Source organism: Bombus huntii, chromosome 9 (assembly GCF_024542735.1).
Source record: "Bombus huntii isolate Logan2020A chromosome 9, iyBomHunt1.1, whole genome shotgun sequence".
NCBI classification, from domain to species: domain Eukaryota; kingdom Metazoa; phylum Arthropoda; class Insecta; order Hymenoptera; family Apidae; genus Bombus; species Bombus huntii.
Genome location: NC_066246.1, coordinates 15,412,409 through 15,434,726, shown reverse-complemented (window position 1 = coordinate 15,434,726; position 22,318 = coordinate 15,412,409). Strand labels below are relative to the sequence as shown.

At 34.3% G+C, this 22,318-nt stretch overlaps 1 protein-coding gene across 1 annotated transcript in view; it reads right to left on the bottom strand.

The window, feature by feature from the left end:
• Nucleotides 1–22,318, bottom strand: part of LOC126869377 (diacylglycerol kinase 1) — a 150,714-nt gene that overhangs the window by 121,306 nt on the left and 7,090 nt on the right. The window lies entirely within an intron of this gene.

The window sequence follows — 22,318 nt, the reverse complement described above, 5'->3', positions numbered from 1 at the left end:
CTCTCAAAAAGCTTAAAACTCGGAAACGCTTAAAGATAGAGAAGAATCTTGAAATAAAAATTAAATAGCTTTTGGCATACTACAAAAATGAAGTAGTTTTTAGCGAAATGGTACGCTCCATTGTTATTTATTTTGTTTATTTATTCTTCACATCTGTTTCTCTTACTCTAGCACTTCTATTATATTACGCTCTATTATGGGAATTGATCGACAAGTTCGTTCCATCGAACAACATTGAAAATTCGTCGAAAACACACACGTATAGAGGAGAGGGTGAGTCACCTAAGAGTTTAAGCTGAAATATTTTCGTTACTATTAACTATATCGGAAAATGTTTCCGATAAAAGTTGAATTGCTTCAAGGGGAGCATATTTTGATGTTATTAATTCTTCTGTAGGTGGAGGTCAAAAGTCATGCGAAGCTCAACTTTGTTTTTTAAAATGGAATCGCATATATGTTTTAACACATTAATAGATGTAGCTTCAGATTCTCCATAGAAAATTGTTAACTTATTAATGTCTAAAAATTATAGGTTTAGTAGGTATTTTAACTTTTAATTTAGAAAAATTATTGTACGAAAAAGACAAAGAAAACAAATATACAAAAGCAATGCCGTACGTCTTCCCTTGTCTTTCATATGATAATTTTTTCCAACTAAAAGTTAAAATATCTATTAAACTTATAGTTTTTCGACGTAAGTAGGTGAATAATTTTCTATGAAGAATCTCGAGAAAAAATGATTCCATTTGAAAGAAACAAAGTTGATCTCCATCCCATAATTTTCATCCCTCAAACTTGAGCTACTGCAGCTGAAAAGAAAACACGTAGATATTTCTGACTGTTTTGAAACCTACAAAATTTCGAAATTTTTCATTGTCAGTAATAATTTACGCAAAAACGTTTCGTTATATTATAAGATTATGTGCTAATTCTAATGCTAAGTTTACGGTTACGAGTTGCATACTTCATTCTATCTACAGTGGAAACTGCGGTTTACAGCTCGTCAAGTCTCACGAGGAACATGTCTTCTAGCATTACATTTGACATTACACCATAATTAAGAACGTGCTTGCCGAGTCTTTGTACCTTGTCCTTTGGCGACGATACGACGATAATTGCAGACAAAATACGTGCTTCTACTTGACATTTTACGTTTTCTCCATTTACGAGTTGGAACTGCTCGATTCTTTTAAAAACGCGTTCCGGAATCGAAACAGAAAAGAATCAATTGAGATGCAATTCACCAAAATATCGAAAAGTTCTCTAAAACTGTCGTTACCTGACTAACAATAAGCTGGAACACGCGCCACACAAGACACGCGCTTCCTAAACCGGACACGAACTTTCGAAGCAATCAAACTTCGCACAACACAATCTCAAACATGATAGGAACAACTTTCTAACGAGCTTTAAGTCACGCTATTACACCGACAAGAATGCTCATTGATTGAATGAGAAATAGCGCCTTCGATAACCTTCGACCGCTGATTACATCCCAAGCAACTCTGTGTAACACTCATACCAATATGAAGGAAGAAGATGAAATAGAAAGAGAACTATCGATTCATAAAAATGAAAACCAAAACCAGTCTAAATGATTGGTCTTGAAAAAATACGTGATAATAGAATACTTTTATATTTATTGATTTAATTATTTATTGATTTCTTACAGAAGCAGTTCCATGTTATGTAGTACATTTTTCGTATTATTAATCCATCTGGGACCATGATCGACCTAAACGAGGGTTGACACATTTATAAAATTGTAGAACCAGTCGTTTTGACTGCTGTGGTATTTCTAGCGTTAGCATCTAGCGATCAATCCGGAATTTTCCTGATAATTGATATCATCGTATCGAATGATACGCGGTAAAAATTTAAAAAACGTGTGGCAAGTTGTAGAAAACGAGGAAACTTGGTTAATTGGGGTTCGATAAACAGATTGCAGGACCCTTTTACAAGTACCAGTCATTTTGAATGATATTGGTATAAGTAGTCTTGATGCAAAATTATTTTGAGTTCGACTACATAAAAAACAAGATAAAAGTCATTACATCATTGCGGAAAAAAATATAACGTGAAGTAGGAATTTTAAAATAAAATTGTAAAACCAGTCAATTTGATTGGTGTGATAGTTTTAGTGTTAAAGTACGTTAGTGACACGTAACTTATCATAGATCAAGATAACACCTACATAATAATTGTTTAAGAATAATATAATTTATATTATGTCGATGGATGAAGAAGAATTATAATTAGCTAATTGAAAAACAAGCCTGCTATCTGGCAAAAGATCTCGTAAGACAAAATCGTGAGTTGAGTAAGTTTTTCGGGAGGTGTAGATCAATTTTTTCAATATTTATTAAATACCTTACAATTGGTAATTGTAATGTCTTAAGCAATTCTGTCCCCTTTATATCTACATAATAGATAGAACTTTCAAAATAATTTAATTATTTGATTTCAAAATACTCTCAACATCTATATATATACGAGACACTTTCAGAACATAAAAAATAGGAGAAAAATTATGTTAACACTTAGCCAACCGCGCTCGCCACAACGAGCTATACGTTTCTAGCGTGCATTTTTCCAAGTTTACTACTTAAAAACCGAAGAAGTGTACAAATTATTTAAATGGTTAATTATATTTTACGATAATGATTTTATTTGACGATTTCACATATTGTTTATACAAAATATCAAATTAAAAGTATACATTAAAAGTATAAAAAGATATAGGTAAAATTAAAAACATTAAAGATAACTAAAGGTAAATGACACGACTTGAAGGTGAAATTAAAAATTCACAATGCATTTTAATATTTTTTTACAGTGTGCTATCGTTCGATTATAAATTTATTTCACATATTCTTTATCAAATTAAAAGTATATATTAAAAATATAAAAATATATAGGTAAAATTAAAAACATTAAAGATAACTAGAGGTACATGACACGACTTGAAGGTGAAATTAAAAATTCATAATGCATTTTAATATTTTTTCACAGTGTGCTATCGTTCGATTATAACTTTATTTAGTCATAACTGACAGTATAACCTTTTAATTAATTTTAACACCACTAAATTGGTGTATTTTATTATATACTGTACTTTATAAAAGTAGAAAAATTGGTGCAATTAATTGGCAATAATTTCAGGTAAACAATAACTGGTAATAACAACAAAAAAGAAAAAAAAAAGAAAACACATTGCTAAAGTCAAAAAGGTCTCCCTATTCGGTTGGCTAAGTGTTAAGAACACTGTTCTCAAAATTAGGGAATTTACAAAAGCTGGAGTCGATTAATTTGGCTCTTGACAGCCTCATATTTATGATAGACGTATAAATTCTTTCTTCAAGAAACACCAATTTTTTAATCACCAATTTAAACACCAATTATTTCACACGATACTTATTGTATCATCGAGTTATTTCTTCTCGATGTATTATCTGTAAAAGCAGCTTCACAGTCGTTCCAAGACTAATTCATTCATATTTAAAATGATGACGAATGATCCCAAGGACAGCACATAAGTGTTGAGAAGGGGTTGAAAATTAAATCCAGAAATTTCATCACCATGTTCACACGAGATGGCAATATCTTTCTCAATAACGTTCGATTACGCAATCTTTCGCGATATAACGCGTCGTGGAGTCGGGACACGAGGTCCCGATGCAATCGAACCTGGTGTCAAGCGATACGAAATATGACATCGGAGTAGCGTTATTAGTGAGAGGATGCCCAGGTTACATCCTCAACTTAAATCCCAACGGAAGTTTCGTTACTCGACTCTGAGAGCTCGTTAAAGCGACGCGACTTATCGTGGCTCAAATTCCGGCAATGATTGCATTAACAGACCATGTAGCACAGACAACGGCTCTATTCTGCTGCTTAGTCGATCGAATTATACCGTTACACCTGGATTAGCTCGAATATCTAACGGAGAATTAACAAGCTCGACGTCTATGCGTGAATTCCTCAATTTCTGCCTACGAACGTGTCACTAAATCTCGTTGCCCTTTCGTTTCCACGGATGCAGGAAAGTTTCTCGCAGCTTATCGTCAATGCACACTTCACTGAAAATATTGGAAATAATAAATGGCAGGATTTAGAGAAATCAGGACAAGCTTTTGGTAGAATAACCGGGGCGTTAGAGATGAACAGATGGAGTCGAATCATTCGATTTCTGACTGGATGCTTCGATTATTCGACAAGCTAAGCGTGGACTTCTTAGAGAATGTTGTAAATCGACCAGCTAGAGCTTTTGTTTTTGTGGTTTTGTTATTCCTTTGTATTTTATTATTTTGTAATTTTATAATGAGCAACTTCAAAAATTGACAAGTTTCAAGTTACGAGTTACAATACTTTCGTTTCACGATTTTATAATTTTTCATTCAATTCTTTTATGAGTTTGTAAAATTTACTTATAGAATTTCCTTTGTTTTGTTATGCTAAGATACTTATTAATACAGGAAAATTTGTAATGTGTGATTTATAAAATGTTATTCAAGACACTAGTTCCATTGTACAAGTTGGCTCAGGTATGTGATTATCTTCTACTTCTTCAAAGCAAATGATAGCTTACTTCACGAGGAAAAATCAAGGCAAACTTGAAAAAATATTGCCTTTTGATTTATGGAATTGATGAATATGTAAAATTGTTATAGTTAAATTTATCACGGAATACGACGAGGAGGGAAATAATACAGCAACAAAGCAGATATCGTAAATGGTTTGCTAAGGATTAATTAATTTAAAGTTAGAAAACACGAGGATCTAACTATGGGAAATTTCCACATGAAAATCACAAGATTCTCTCTAGAGATTAACTATATCCATAAATCTTCGCTTCCTATGAATCTCATTAAACTTCACGAATACTTCACACGAAAAGTTCACGCGAAAACTTCATGAAAAGTGCGGGCTCGATATAAGTTTATTAGTGGACAGATATTTTCCATAAACGTTACTCGAATAACGACACTTCTCTTTATTAGCTAGCGCAATAATGACAGGTATCGATAAGCTTCAATCCGGAGACGGCTGTTAAAACGTGTTAATTATTCCACGATAATTAATTACGGTCCACATAATCGTACCGACATCCTTTGCTAGGCTGGAAACCGTGCATGTTGCACGAGAAATTCGTACGTCGCGCATATACGTCGCAGTGATTTAAAAGCGTTCGAAACTGACATCGCAATTTCCTCGATCACATAATATGGTATTTCGATATAAATCGGGATAAATAAATTTGTAACAGTGAATTCCTTCTAAATTGTCCAATCGAATTTTTTTTCGAAATTTGCCCATTGCATTTTTTTAAATTGACCACTGCAACTATCAAATTCAAAATAAAACAAGCATTTTGTATATTAACCCTCGTATGTCGAGTGCGACTCGACAGCAGTTTTTATCTCAGGAGCTCTTTTGTCGAGTCCCACCTACTTTTGTGTAACGTGCGAGAGAGAAGCAGGATTGTATCCTGGAAATTGTTTCAAGATACATCATACGCTTAAAAATGACAAAATACAACAACAGTGTGACTAAACTGGTATTTAAGTGAATATCTTTCTTCCTTTATTTATTTCAATTGTCTTATTTTTTAGTTAAAATAAGTTTTGAAGATGGAACCCTGCTGGGGGTAACCATCCACATGTTATATTATTATACCACTAAGCTATAATATTTTACCAAATGTCCTACTGGACAAATTGTAAAATTTAAATAAATAAATAAATAAAAATTAAGTTTCAAATAAAACCGCTTAATAAAACACTTAAAGTTGAGAGCTGCTGGTAACGAAATTGGAATAAAATTTCGAGTGCAAAGAGTTAAGAATCATTTCATTCAAAGTTGCTTCATTCGCAAAATATTATGTATACTTTTCTTGAATATTATGTGCATTTCGTACAATTGACGCACCTTTCAATTTTTCATAAATGTACGAACCACTGTTTAAGAATTATATATAATACATGTTATTTCAACAACATGTATTATATATATTACATTATATTATTACAACATATATATATATATATATTATTACAACAACATTATTATAACAACATGTTAATACATGTTTTTATTTCTATACTCAGAGGTAGGATCACAATAGTTATTATTCTATTGAATGGATAAATCTATCAGATCGTTGTGAGCCAAAAACCTTTATTGCACGCGCTTTCAAAAACTAGGGATAAAAACAAAAAAGCATCTTAAGCCTATCGATTAAATCTATCGATCGTAACTAGGATTATCTTCTAGTTACTATTTCTTATAACCAACGCATCTGCATATGGATGGCGAGCACGAACTCACGTTGTCATTTTCAACATAATGTACAGGCTGGTTGGTAACTGGTGGTACAAGCGGAAAGGGGGTGATTCTAGGCGAAAACAAAAGTCGAAAATATAGAATAAAAATTTTTCGTTCGAGGCTTTGTTTTCGAGAAAATCGACTTTGAATTTTCGCTCGGTACGCGTCCACTTTATTGCGTCTCGTTATAACGGATCTCATTGTTGTTGTCTCGATGGAAAAATTAAAAAAAAAAAAATTTTTTATTCTATATTTTCGACTTCTTTTTCGCGTAGAATCACCCCCTTTCCGCTTGTATCACCAGTTACCAAGCACCCTGTATATAAATACATTAACATTTAACATTTACATTGTGATGCTTCAAATTTACGATATCTCGAACAGTTCGTGTTACAATGGTGTTTATAGAACAGAGCATTAGTTAAGCATGCTTACGTTTAAATCGAATTTAACGCTTAATCGAATGCTAAGTGTAAAAAGCACTCGGAACGAGAAATTCCCACAGACACGATCCATAGCTATTATGTGATTAACATAACCGATACGAATCGTACGTACTTAACGTTTCCTAAGGGAAAGGACTATACTTAAACAGTTTACGATTAGTATATGGATAAAATTACGTAAGGCCATCCAAGTTTCCAATATTTATTAACTTTAGTAATATCATTGTCCTCCTCTCGTTGCAAGCTGATAACTTCACGATTCGGTGATCGACTCGAAACAATTCGGCAAAAATTCACAAGAATAATTGAAAGGTTAAATGAGTCAATGACATACCAAATACCAGAATAAATAAAAAAGAAAAAATAAGAAACAATTTTTTTAGCGAGAGTGCATGTAAATTCTAGGCTCAACAAAGATTTAACCTTTTGAGCGCTACGTTGTCCAACGTTAAGCGTACGCCGTGGACTGCCCACTCTTTACGAAGAAGCACACCGTGGGCTGCGTATTTTTTACGAAAGAGCGCAAGTTGAGCAGACTGAATTTTCATTGGAAAATATATTGATTGTAACTAAAATAAATTATGTAGTGTCCTGAAAAGCCTTAATGACCACTTATTTCATTAAGCAACAATAACACGAAGAATATACAAGTTTTTAATTATATCTTTTAAATTGAACATTTAATAATTTTGTATTGTATGGTAAATCTCAAAGCAGAGTTCAATGCATAAACCAATGTTACGTTTTTTGCATTCGTAATGCGAGTCAGTCGTGAGATTATATTTAGCGTAAACAGCGCATCTTCGTCGCCAAGAATGTTTATTATTTTCTTTGGTTACGCAGAAAGTAGGCAAATGCCTCTACGTTAACCGAAATGGAAGGTCGTCCGAATGAATTTTTCCTCCTTCAGCCTTTACTCTGCGTGGTGGGTATTTTTGCAAAATATGCTTTATGAGAAGCAGATGAAAATTTTCAAACGTTCCAGTTTTATTATTAGCACTTTTGTAAAGAATATATGCATTATATATAGCGAGGTCTAAGAGGAGGAAACAATATTTTTTATACCATTTTGTGCTTTTTCGAACGCAGTGAAGTGAACTCAAAATCGTATGGATTTCATCAACTGCGTCCATCAAGTCATTGTAATCTGCTGCACACTTTGGTATTCGCCTTGGTTCGCCAGTTTGATAATTCATTTTTTTCATTTCAACAAAATTATCAGAATGTAAGGTGCATAACAACCATACGTCTTTTTTATCATGCCACTTTAACGCCACTTTTAGCCTAAATTGAATGATTGTGTGAGAACGCATATATGCGTTCATAGCGCTCAAACGATTAAATAAATATTATTTCTACATATAAATTGATTGAAGCATTTTTACTTCTGGTATTTGCATACATTATTTGCCATTCCATTTCCATAACTGCAAAATAAAAAGTTAACACTTTGACTGCCACGTTGGTCATTGGTAACCGGAGCGCTTCAACTTCTTACAATTGTAAAAATTGGATGAAAATTGACAATTAGGGCATTTTGAATATAACCGATAAATAGAAGATACTTTGAAATAAAAAGTGTCCCATTGAACAATTAAACATCTTCATTAGAACATCAATAAAAAAGAAAACGAAAACAAATCTTGCATCTAACGGGGCACAGTGTTAAAACACTGTGGCGTCCTGAGCGAAACGTGTGATCTCGGCGTGGCAGTCAAAGTGTTAAAGAATGTGAAAATATAAAATAAGGTTTTGGACTATCTTGCTGTATCAAACGGAGTTGTATAAGAGATTGGAAGGTAACAGAAGAAGCATATTCTATTACTGAATGACGATGTTCAAGCTGCCGCGAGAACTCTCTGCTGATCGTGATAAACTCAAGTTTCCAAAGACGTGAGTTATCAATAAAGATTCAATTTTTCATGGCGAAGTAGTTTTGAAGTACGAGAATTATATGTTGAAAACTGCGAGAATTTGGAAACACAAGTCTGAGGAGGAAGATCGAGAAAAGCATAGAAATCTGAAGACAGTAGCTGCAAATACTTCCACCAACATTAATATATTGACTATCTAATTGTCAATAATCGTTATTTTACAACATCATTATTTGCTCACTAATGACTAAAAGTTTTCTAAAAAGAAAGAAGAAAAAGAGCAGCGAATACCAATACTAAATTATAACAGTTTTTAAAATTAAATAAATACCACGATTAGGGTATTAAAACTTAAAAACAGAATTATATAATATAAGAATAATAGTACAGGTGTGCGAAAAAATAAGAACTTCCATATCGGGAGATTAACCTGGAAAAGCCACACCACAGACAAAACCAAGCAACTAAAGGACAAACTCAAAAAATTCTATTGGCTCACTGGCCGACGCTCCAAACTAAACACACGGAATAAAATTACCCTCTATAAGACCGTAATAAAACCTATCTGGACCTATGGAATCCAACTATGGGGAACAGCAAGTAATTCTAACATTGAAATGCTTCAACGCTTCCAATCGAAAACGCTAAGATCCATTATAAATGCACCCTGGTATGTCACCAGCGAACTAATACATCGCGACCTCAAGATACCAACAGTCAAAGAGGAAATAGCAAAATATAGCGACAGATATAGCAAAAGAGTCAACAAACATCGAAACCCCCCCAGATCCGCAGGCTGAAGAGACATTACCCGCTAGACCTAAACGCTAGATTCAATTAGTTATCTAAATTAAGTAATATTTACTTATTTATAATACTTACTTATAAATTATACTTATCTATAATAAGTATTAACTTATTATAAATAATTAGCCATGTCACTGCGCCACGCCAGAAAAAATTACTGAAAATTCTCAATGCGAGAATTGATTGTAAATTTTAATAAATAAAAAAAAAAACTTCCATATCGATTCCAACCATAAAACATTCGCATGTAAAATTCACGAGCACTCAAAATCGTAACGCGATCGAACAACGATCGTTTCTCCATAGTGTTACGTTTACCCACGTGCTACACCTTTTCAAAAATTCTCTCAGCCACGAGGCACTCGAAGGGATAATTTTATTCGATTTACGAAGGCGTTCCGTCACCGTAAGATTTTAAGTGGCCACTCAGACCGTGCACTCTACTCCGTCAGCGACGTTTCAACGTCGATTGCCAGGCTCTTTGCCTTTTATACAGATACCTCGGAACACACCAGAACGCCATCCCCGCGTTGACCGTCAACGTTTCCGGAACAGAGGAAACGCGAAAATTCGTTCGATGTGTCTCTAAATTCCTAAATTTCTAAATTTATTCCGCTTCGGTCGAGAGTGAGCGGCCAATTTCTTTATCGATACACGCGAACGCTTCGAATATTTCTGAAGAAAATGCGAGAAAATCTCGATCGATCGTTTTGCATGGGGGGTCGGGCGCGATGGATATGGTTAGATGGATAAGAATACGGAAAGCTACCAAGAAATGGATACAAGTGGGTCCGTAATCGTCGTCGCGAAGGAACTTGCGCCGGAAGAGAGGCTGCGTGTCAACGAGTTACGAGATGTCGGCCAAGGGTTCGATGGGATGGAACACGTTACGGTGATGGAACTGAACAGCGAGTTACGGTTATTGGTACCGATGTCTACCATGCCTATTTCCTCTGTCATGTCCTTCCAATTTCCTTATTATTTGAACTTGTGTTGCTCGCTCCTTCCCATTCACATGCTAGTTTATTGAAGTAGAATGTGTACAGACATGCATAAATTTGTAGGGACGGAATAAGTTTACGAGCTTTCATTATCGTCTAGTGTTTTGCTTTCTGAAAGTACTGCATAGATATATGTAATTTTACTTTTTCGTTGTTTACAAATTCTAATGTTATATTAGTAGAAGGAAATATTTACTGTAATTTGCTCGAGGATATGTAATGTTTGTACTGTGTGATCATCTTTTCACATAGATCCAAAGTGCTTTAAAAAATATTCAAGTGTCTAATTTCGACAACGTTTACTAACTCCTTCTTATCAAAGTAAAAACAATTTTAAATTCTTGTATATTTATATTATAATATTTATAGGCCTTATCTGAACAAGAGAATCGGCTATCAATATCATTGTTAAATAATAGAGTTTTATTGAATAGTTATAACACTATACAGGGTGGTTGGCAACTGGTGGTACAAGCGGAAAGGCGGTGATTCTACGCGAAAAAAGAAGTCGAAAATATAGAATAACAATTTTTCGTTCGAGGCTTTGTTTTCGAGAAAATCGACCTTGAATTTTCGCTCGGTACGCGTGCACTTTATCGCGTCTCGTTACAACGGATCTCACTGTCGATTTTCTCGAAAACAAAGCCTCGAACGAAAAATTGTTATTCTATATTTTCGACTTCTTTTTTCGCGTAGAATCACCCCCTTTCCGTTTGTACCACCAGTTACCAACCACCCTGTATATTACATGCTAGTAAATAGTTCAATCTTGAAATTCATCCTTACAGATACCTGAGAATTCTCGATTTTTAACATACGTCACTCGTGTCAAAGTGAAATTGTGAGAAAGGGACAGAAATTCTGTATTATATGTTCTAAATTAACATAATTATGTTTCGATACGTTTCAATTATGCTATACATTATTCACATTATCGATTGTGATTAAATAGCCAGCGATCGAGTGCTTTCCAATCTAATAGGAATCGAATATGCCCAATTGACAAGCTACAAACATCGAATCAATAAAATATCGCACAATATATTTTCCTCGTCCGTGATGCGTAATTTAAATACCACCATTGTCGACTGTGCTGCGTTCGTGCAACGTACAAATGCGAGTGAAGCAGTTTTGCTTTGATTTACAATTAGGTTTGACAGTATGGCGGATCGATCACGTTCGCGAACATTATTACGATTACCTTGTTCGAAAGAAAGCGAACGATATTTGATTGTATCGTGATTACACCGTGACTTGAGTACTTGTATAAATCAACGCTTTATCGTGGCGCAACGGTGAAACGATATTTCACGGCTGAGAGGGCTGCTGCTCCACGTGTCGCGTGGATTGATTATCGCGACTGCGATCGTTGAGGCAGAGAAACGCAATTATTAGAGAAATTTCTGAGAGACGACCATTACTCTTCGTGACTGTACAGAGTTGCACGATAGAACAATTGTAAAATATTTAAAAATATCAATTTTGCTAGGTCTGGCTAATAAATTGATTAATTCTCTAATAAATTAATAAACGCGATAATTAATTCTCTACTGTATTTGAGATACATTCGAGCTAAAATTTCATTTGCATTATTTAATATTTCTATGAAATATATTGAAATATGCTTTTTGAATAGGAAGCAACGTGTAGAAGAAAGATGTGCGTGTCTCTTTGTATAAATTTTTCTAACGATGATGTTGGAGATAAAAATTTCACCTAAATGATTACTCTATTGATTGTATTGATTTGTTTCGTGGAAAAATATATCATTCGTTTAAGTGGGTTTAACATTTTCCAAATATGATATGTATGAGAAAAGCTACTGTGTTACATAGCTTGAACCTTGAACCTTTTATCGATATGATTGATATTCATTTTATTGGTGTGAAATTAATGCGACTTTGTGACATTTTATGATATTATATTACTTTAGGATATTATATGACGAAAAAAAAGCTTGCTGAAGTACTTGTCGTTGATGCTGAGTACAGAGTTCTCCTTTCTCTTCGAATTTATACCGCTGAGATATCAACATAAATACGAATATATTCTTAAAACTGGCTAAAAATTATTCTACATTATTGAAAAATGTATAGTTATCCTGAATTGTATCACTGTTACGATATTTCATAAATCTTGTTACGAAGAAAGGTAAATTGATGAATTAAAACAATGAAATAACGCACGCAGTTTAAAAACGTTGAATACCCAAAATATCTGACTATTCCTGTACTAAATTCAAGGATACTTAAAACACAAACATAAAGTCTCTACCTATATACATATATCTAGAAGTAAACAGCTATAAACTACACTGAGATTCAGGATTAGAAAAAGGATGGCGAACAAAAAATTCGCTCTAAGAGAAAAAATGTTATCTGATAACATGTAGGTGCAAAAAGTGTAGAATCGAGGTGTAGAGGAGAATTGTAATGGGTGGAAACTGTAATGAGAAAAGGAGCAATATGTAGGATGCGATAAGATTAACATTTATACTGATATCTTGGCAATGGGTAACTTACATCAGCAGAAGAAACGAGGAAAATACAGATAGCGTATTGTACCGCTCGTAAATGTAACTGAACAGCAACTACTTTAAAGATGTTATGAGATAAACTTCAGCAATAAATAACTAATAGAAGTGCGCGGACTTATTCCTCCGTGGCCAGTTATGATAATAATTCCTACCGAGTTTTCAAACATTAAAAAGTACGATGAATTATAGTTGCGATGTCGAAACTATTTTCATACAATTCTGATTTCTCTCGAAAATCAACGTTTTTTAAATGATAAGCTAGGAAACACGTATATTCGTTAACGAAACCAATTAACGCGTGCGTTGATCGAATTGAAAACTTTAAGCAAGATATTTTTCGCTAATACGTTTCAATTTCGTATGATAGTTTGGATATATTATTTTCTGGTTCACGATCATATTTATTATATTTATTATATAGATTATACTATGTATTTTTTTCCGCATCTATTATCTTAAATATGTAAATTTAGAGCGTAAAATAAATCTCTATTTACATTTTACTTTTGTAGTCGAATTTATAAAGATGTATATTTACATAAATTTACACTCACGGTATAATAATGCATACTGTAATATTTGATAATTTGTATAATTAATTTCTTTTATCACAATAATAATTTGTATAATCTTTACGGAACAGAATTTATCTAATAAATATAAAATTATAAAATATGTGAACTACTGCGTGAGCCATCGATGGTATATGGAGTGTGACCCAGATGATAAATCACGTAAAATTAGAAAACTGATGCTTCGCTGCTTATAAATTTCGAAAGATAGTAGAGTGGAAAAATTTGATAAAAGAACAGAAGGAATGTGGCTTTCACTTGGCTGAGAAATTTTTTACTAGGCGAAATATCTCGTGCGAAACATGTACGTCGACAAAGACACGTGTTCGATGAGATTCGATCTAAGAACAATCGAAAGGTTCGATCGTTTCCACATGCGTTCGAGATAACACGCGAAGATACAGAACGATTTCATCGAGCGAATGGCCACAATTCCTGCAATTCAAGCAAACAGTATGTCTGGCAAGTTTTCAACGAAGAATCCGACAACGAAGTTTAAAGCCATAATAGTCGTGTAAAACCAGTCACTTAGGAGCGGTTCTACATTATTACCGAACAATATTACGATGACTTGAATTGAGAAGAAGAATGCAAAAAGTCCATCATATGATCTAATAAAACATAATGAAAAGAATTTTAGTGTTTAAAATCTTTAACTCTTTGCACTCCTATGTCGAGTGCGACTCGACATCAGTTTTCATCTCAGGAGCTCGTTTGTAGAGTCCCACTTTTTTTTTGTGAAACGTGCGAGAGAAATTGTTTCAAGATATATCATTATAAAATTAGAAAATACAACAACAGTATGAATACAACTGGTATTTAAGTGAATTTCTTTCTTTCTTTATTTCTTTAAATTGTTATTATTTTTTAGTCCAAGTAAATTTCAAATAAAACGCTTAAAAGCGTTGGCAGCTGTTGCTAACGAAATTGAAATAAAATTCCCAGTGCAAAGGGTTAAAGACACATAGAATAAAAACTGTAAACTATGAAAGAAAACTATAAGAATACTGCAAAGTGAGCTTCCTTTCATCTTTGAGTGGTTATCAACATTTTATGATCCAGCGTTAAAAGATAGTAAGATATGATAATTTGTCAGAAGAAGTTAACAATATACAGTACCGTGCAAAACTCTTACATTTACCACATAGAAACACATAATTTATTTTTAAGGATGAATACAGGGATACCTGATGTTACTTTAATTCCAGGATCAGTAAATACCTTAAAAAATATTGATTCGTTCAACATAATTAGCATTGTCATCTCTAGAGAAACAGTCCTCCTCAGTTTACACCATGATAAGACATAGAAGAATTTTTCTAAAGTATATTTAGTTTATGAGATGATGTAAGAATTTTGCACAATAATGTACCTATTGTTTCTAAATAAAATGTCGTAAAGTTACTAATCTGTAAAAATTTATGACAGCATCTTCTAATTGGTTGTTTAACACATTTACTATTACTACAACACAATTATCCCTGGTGTAACAATATTTGTCACAGCACAGTATGCTGCATACTATCCTCATTGCTTGCCTTTTTAAATTGTTTCGTCAAAGAGCTCGAGAATTAAAGTGCAACAATTATGTTGACAAAAATAATATGCATAAGGAATAAGTCCTTAAATAATATGCAACAAATACGTTTATTATTTCTGTCTAATTAATTAGTAAAACCGTTCAAGAACCAGACACTGCAATTTGCCTGACTGATAATGTTCTCGTACTACTTTCAGTAGAAACATCAATCCTAACCGCGAAACGATTCCATTAATTGTGCATCGTTAATGAACCAGTTTCACAGACGATCACGATCAAGATTCACACCATCTAACTACAGAATCTAACTATAGACTACGGAATAATTGAATCATCGTCCAGAGCGCACTTTCGAGTAGCAGTGAGGTTCGCGAACGAGTGCAAATCATCTACATCGGTCGAAGAGGCCGGTTGACGGCTCGCGTCTACGAAACAATCGCAAAATTAGCAGCGACAGCCGGTGACGACAGTAGTTTGGCTCGAGCGTTTGTTTCTACAGGTGGTCGGTTGGCATTCTCGATGTCAATGGCACTTGCACGAATCCGCGCGACAGCCGCCGCGTCGGTTACGAAACTCTTGGCACTGGACCGGCGCGAAATCCGAAAGAGCTGTGAAGTTAGTGGCGCCGTATTCTTGGTAAAAACACACTCGTAAGTCACGATCGAGATCGAAAGAAGAGGGGAAAGAGAATTTGGGAATCGCAACGAGGAAATAGAGGCGAGACCACGCCGCGAGCTATTTGCTTTGAAAACAGACTTCGTAGCGGGCGTTTGAAGAATCGGTTTAGAGTACCAAGGTATCTTGTACGTTGGGTGGCAGTCAATTCTCAAATCGATCAGATTGAAACAGAAGAGCAGGAAGAAAGGGAGAAACAATTGCAGTGGAGTATGTTAGGATAAACTATCCAGTTGATTGTAGATTCTACATTGATTGACAATTGATTCTAGATCTTTAGTCGTTATAGCATCTTATAGACATAAATTATGTGGAGATATTAGTATTAGATGGTTCTGATAGAAGGAAATGGATCATACATAATTCGATAAAATAATATAAAAGAAAAAATGTTGTGCGTCTATTATTGGGTTGGCACCTAAGTGATTGCGGATTTTGTCATTAACACTTTGACTGCCATGTTGGTCATTGGTGACCGGAGCGCTTCAACTTCTTACAATTGTAAAAATTGAATGAAAATTGACAGTTGGGGCATTTTGAATATAACTGATAAATAGAAGACACTTTGAAATAAAAAGCACCCTATTGAGCAATTAAACATTTTTATTAAAACATCAATAAAAAAAATGAGAGCAAATGTTGCATCTAACGGTGCACTGTGTTTGCATCCATATCTTCCAGGGGTAACCTACGAATATTATTATAAACACACCACAGAAAATAATCGTAAGTGCTGCTTTATAATCATATAATTGAAGTTAGAAGTGCGAACGTACCTTACTATTATATATAGAATGAGCAAATACCGTTTACTAATATCTTCTACACGTTTCAACAATATATTCTGCACGTTTTGTTTACAACGAAAGAACGAATGCGAATGGTTTGTTGAAACAAACGAAGTTTCGTTACAATATGTCGCTATCAACTGTTACCAAGGCGCCACGGTGGTCAGCCGTGACCACCAATAAGATAACCGGTCCATTGGTGAAGAATGTTGTCTTACATCGTCAATTTATTATTATTTTACCATTATATGCTTTGAATAATAAAAATACTCCCGTGGCGTCCTGAGCGAAACATGTGATTTCGGCATGGCGGTCAAAGTGTTAGGTGATAATGGGAAATTAATAAAAATTAGGAGGTCACTTAGTTGCCAACCGAATATTTCCTTGTAAAATGAAAGAAACTTTTGCCACAACATAATACATAAAGCGAGTGGCAAAAATGTTAGCACATATTTTCTTTATTATATTTTCCAATTAATTGTTTTTCCTATTTCATTCTTTTATGTGGTATTACATTTCGTTCTCATAGCATCAAATTCTTTTAGTCATATGAAAGTGAAGAAACTAGAAGAAACGAAATTTAATATACTAATTAATTAGTATGCAAATTCTACAAGTTGAACGGTGTGTCAATATTTTTTGTAATTTCTGTACGTCCGTATGTATATTTAGAGATTTAAATGGAGGAACTGTAGTAAAATGATGGAAAGCCTGAGTTAAAGTAAAAAGATAATATATACTAACGATTGTAACTGATGAATTGGGGATAGAATTTAGCATTTCATTTGATTATACTTTCTCCATTTCTACTAAATATATAAGATATGATAGTTACGACTGTCAAATATTCTACGACCTTTCCGCTAGCATTAAACCCTAAGCAAACCTGATACAAACGACATAAGATAATTTCAAGACAAATAGAGCATCGTAGTAGTGCGACCGAGTAGAGAGCAAGCGTTTCATTCAATCGAGTCACAAATTAAATCCGATTCGGGAGGGGAACGTCAAACAAACGCCAACGATTTCTTTCTATTTGCAAATAAACCAGCATTTCAAATAAATTTCCATGAAAACGATAAAGCGATTTTATTCCGTCTCGTATTTCAATAAAGAAAGATAAGAAAAGAAAAAGAAAATTGAAATTTTTCACTAAAAATAAAAATGATCTTCGCCACGCTCTTGTACAATTGGATTAATATTATTAGTGAAATCTTACAAATCAAACGTCGTGAATTAATGATATTAACACATTGCGTACGGGTCACGAGATATCTCGTTTTCATGTTTTTTCGACTGAATCGATGACTCAAGCAACCGGAGACAATTGTTTTTGTTACGTTACCAGGATAATGAAGCCTCGAGCATTCTTGTGACAAATGATTAGCAAAACAACTGAATGTTGATATTCCAAGCATGTGAAAACAATCAGTCAGTATATCGGTAGATGTATGCCGATCGTCTACCGTATTTTATAAAGTGTTTTATTGTTGTACATTTTCTTATTTCAAAGTTCGTGTTTTAATTTGTAAGGAAACAGCTTTTTAAATGTCGTTTACATTTTCGATCTCTTACTGACAATTTATAACAAAAAATGCTTTACCAGATATTACACTCTAAAGCATTATTCAAGTTTGTGAAATAAATAATAGTTGAAACATGAAAAATCTTACATAATAAATAGATGTATAAAATATATAGTAATATTTAACACTAGAACTACCGATAGTTAACACGAAGCTATTTCTACCAAAATCAGTTAAAATGACTAGACTTTAAAAAATACGTAATAATAGAATATTTTTATATTTATTGGTTTATTACTTTCTGACAGAAGGAATTCCATGTTATGTAGTACATTTTTCGTATTATTAATCCATCTGGGACCATGATCGACCTAAACGAGGGTTCGCACATTTATAAAATTGTAGAACCAGTCGTTTTGACTGCTGTGGTATTTCTAGCGATCGATCCGGAATTTTCCTAATAACTGACATCATCGTACTGAATGATACGCGGTAAAAATTTGAAAAACGCGTGGCAAGTTGTAGAAAACGAGGAAACTGGTTAATTGGGGTTCGATAAACAGATTGCAGGATCTTTTTACACTGACAAGTACCAGTCATTTCGACTGCTACTGGTATAAGTAGCCTCGATACAAAATTATTTTCAGTTTGAATATATAAAAAACAAAATAAAATTCGTTGTATTATTCCTTTAGTTATCGTTGCGAAAGTCATTACACCATTGCGGGAAAAAATAACATGAAGTAGGAATTTTAAAATAAAATTATAAAACCAGTGAATTTAATTGATGTGGTAGTTCTAGTGTTAAAAATACGTAGCGGCACATGACAATTTAGATAAGAGGACAATTTAAATAATGTTGTTGTTTTGCCTCGGAGTATTAAGATCGTTAGTATACGTACAAACGTCGAACAAAGACGAATCTGAATTTTCCGACTCTCCTCCTACCAATATAAATAAACAGACGCGATCGCCAGCGAATCAACTATTATTAATTATCATACGAGTTATTAGCAGTTATGATACGAGTTATTATACGAGCTCTCGATTAATATCTTCGAGTTATCTGCGAGCGATTATACACTGTCTTTGCGAATACGTTTGTACGAGCGACTTTGTCTATATTTATTTATAATTAATTTCATTTATTTGAAATATATTTGACGGGTTGCAACAGCAAGTTCTCGTTACCGTTTTATCAATCCTCTACAATTCCACCACAAATACTTTATGTGAATATGTTGGAATACAACGATATTAGTCTTACACAGATGAGGTGATTGATCGAACGGATTCTTCCCTTCGTTGCCCTTCGATATCCCCACTAGCGTGCGTTCATTCGACGTACCGCGGCGGCTGGCGCGTGTATGCTCTTTCGAGAATTCGGCGGAAGGAGCGTAAGGATATGGATGGAACATCGGGCACGTCGGTGTCGCGCTTTGACGGTGTCACGTAAAATAACAAAATAAAAAAGGAATTTGAGGTAAAAAATAAAAAAGAAAACTTTTTTTTTTTCTAACATCAATACACTTTACAATCTACTTCCGAACTCTAGGCGTGACTTTCTAAGACTGACTCTTATGATTTTACTTTCGATCGGATCCGATTACTTTCTTTTGTCATCCCTCAACATCCCCACCGTCCATGCATTTGCTAGGCGTCCGCGATCGTTGCCACGTGCTCTTTCTTCTAGAACCTTCGGTGGAAGGACCGTTGGGATGTTGATGGTTCATTAGGCACTTCAGCGATATACAGTGTCGCCGAGTGCCGCCACATCTTTATCTCTATCGTCAGTCCGTCGGATTTGAAGTATGCCGGTCGTGACAACGGCGTAGCGCTTTGTATCGCGAAGCTGCTGGAAGGTTCCGTAGCACGTGCCGCCACACAGCATCTACACAGGTCACACTCATTACTGCATAGAGAGTGAGGTCGAAAATCTTTTCAGGGGCCAGGGGTCGCTAAGTCAGTGAGTCTGAGAATAACTAGCCAACTGTCAACATTCCACAACACTCACTTATATTTCCTGTAATTTTTGTTTACTAAATATCACATAATATTATTTCAACATAAACATCGTGTCTTCCACAGATTATTAATCTTAATTTCGAGATTAGATTCTAACAGAATATAATACCAAATGCAAATGAAAAATCTATATACAGGGTGGTTGGTACAAGCGGAAAGGGGGTGATTCTACGCGAAAAAAGAAGTCGAAAATATAGAATAAAAATTTTTCGTTTGAGGCTTTGTTTTCGAGAAAATTGACTTTGAATTTTCGTTCGGTACGCGAGCACTTTATCGCGTCTCGTTCTAACGGATCTCACTGTAGATCGTTGCCTCGATGGAAAAATTTAAAAAAAAAATTGTTATTCTTTATTTTCGACTTCTTTTTTCGCGCAGAATCGCCACCAGTTACCAACCACCCTGTATATGCGTCCCATAGCTTGGCAAGCACGTTTCTGCAGCGTTTAAAAATGTGCAGGCCCTGGGAGCGCGTTGAGCAATGTGTTAATACATGCACTTGTACGATAGTAATAAATATATGAATCGTCTTTTTATCCATCAGAATATAAATTTGAAAATTACAGAGAACAAGTCGTGTAACCTATTGCCAGTAACTTGTCAATTCGTCAGTAGTATTAGTTGGTAAATCATTGATCGTTCAAAAACATTTTTGTCTAGCGATACCCATCGCAAACACACGTATCGCACGATTCGTAACGTATCACGAAAAAGCTGTTTGTTGGAATCGAGAGTAGAAAAATCGAATTAACGTTTGATATTCCATTTCATATGTACGAGATCAGTTGCGTATCGTCCTTGTTTTCAACGTGTTCGTAGTGGTCTACAGACTGTGTGTCTCGCGTCACTACACGGTGCAGCGTTCCAAACGTAAACAAATAGTATGTGGTAATCGCTAGTGTTTCTATGATAAACGCGCGGGCAATCAACGATTTCCATGCGTGACAACGGTGATTATTAAACGCGTTTAACGCCAGACTAGTTGGATATCCAATGTTGATGGAATTCTAACAGAGGATAGCAAATTACTCGGTTAATGTAAACATTACGATAATTCCATCAACAGTTGCACAAACTCGTTACAAATCAGAATGGTAGGTTATTGGGATATTTGGAACACATTGGATTAGTTGAAATAGAAACTGCGTTTGTGCTACTACAAATCAAAATATACAGCACGGAGTAAAAGTTTTTAAATGATTTTCTCCATTTTACCTTTGACCTATACAGGGTGGTTGGTAACTGGTGGTACAAGCGGAAAGGGGGTGATTCTACGCGAAAAAAGTCGAAAATATAGAATAAAAATTTAAAAATTTTTTAAATTAAAAAAATACCGTCAGTCGAGACAACGATCTGCAGTGAGATCCGTTATAACGAGACGCGATAAAGCGCACGCGTACCGAACGAAAATTCAAAGTCGATTTTCTCGAAAACAAAGCGTCAAACGAAAAATTGTTATTCTATATTTTCGACTTCTTTTTTCGCGTAGAATCACCCCCTTTCCGCTTGTACCACCAGTTACCAACCACCCTGTATATTAAAAAGTTTTCTAAAATACCAGTATTCTGTGTTTACTTCTTTCCTTTGAATTGTTATATTCTGTGAAACATTTTGTAATTCTAAACTTTGTAATATTGGTGTACATATGTGTAAGAATAAATAAAACAATAACTATGATATGCTTATCATACCTTTAATTAAAAGGATAAGTGCAGTACAAGACTCAGTTCACGCTACTGGAAGTTGTTTTGAAAAGGTGGTCATCTTTTAGAAAATCAGTAGTTGAAAATTTAAAAAATGCGCCCCATTTACGGGCCAAGTGAAGAAAAAGACGACTGACGTGAAAAATAGCTAATTAAATTAAAACAACTCGCTTCTATATTAGTTTTGGATTAATATTAGATTGTCCGAAAAGCTTCTTTCGTTTTATAAGGAAATAATAGACGCGCAATGTTTTTTGTTTTATATTAGTTTATTAAATTATGCACGAACGTAATAATGTAGAAATCATACCTAATTCAATAAAATAATACAAGACAGAAATTGTCGTTTACCTATTATCACCTTATAAAACGAAAGAAACTTTTCGGAAAGAAACCTAATACGAACATCGCCTTAAGAATCGCTTACAAAAATCATTCTACCTGACTTTACCATCTGAATCAACATTTAAACGTGATGAAACTAACCAATAATGTTGGTTTAAT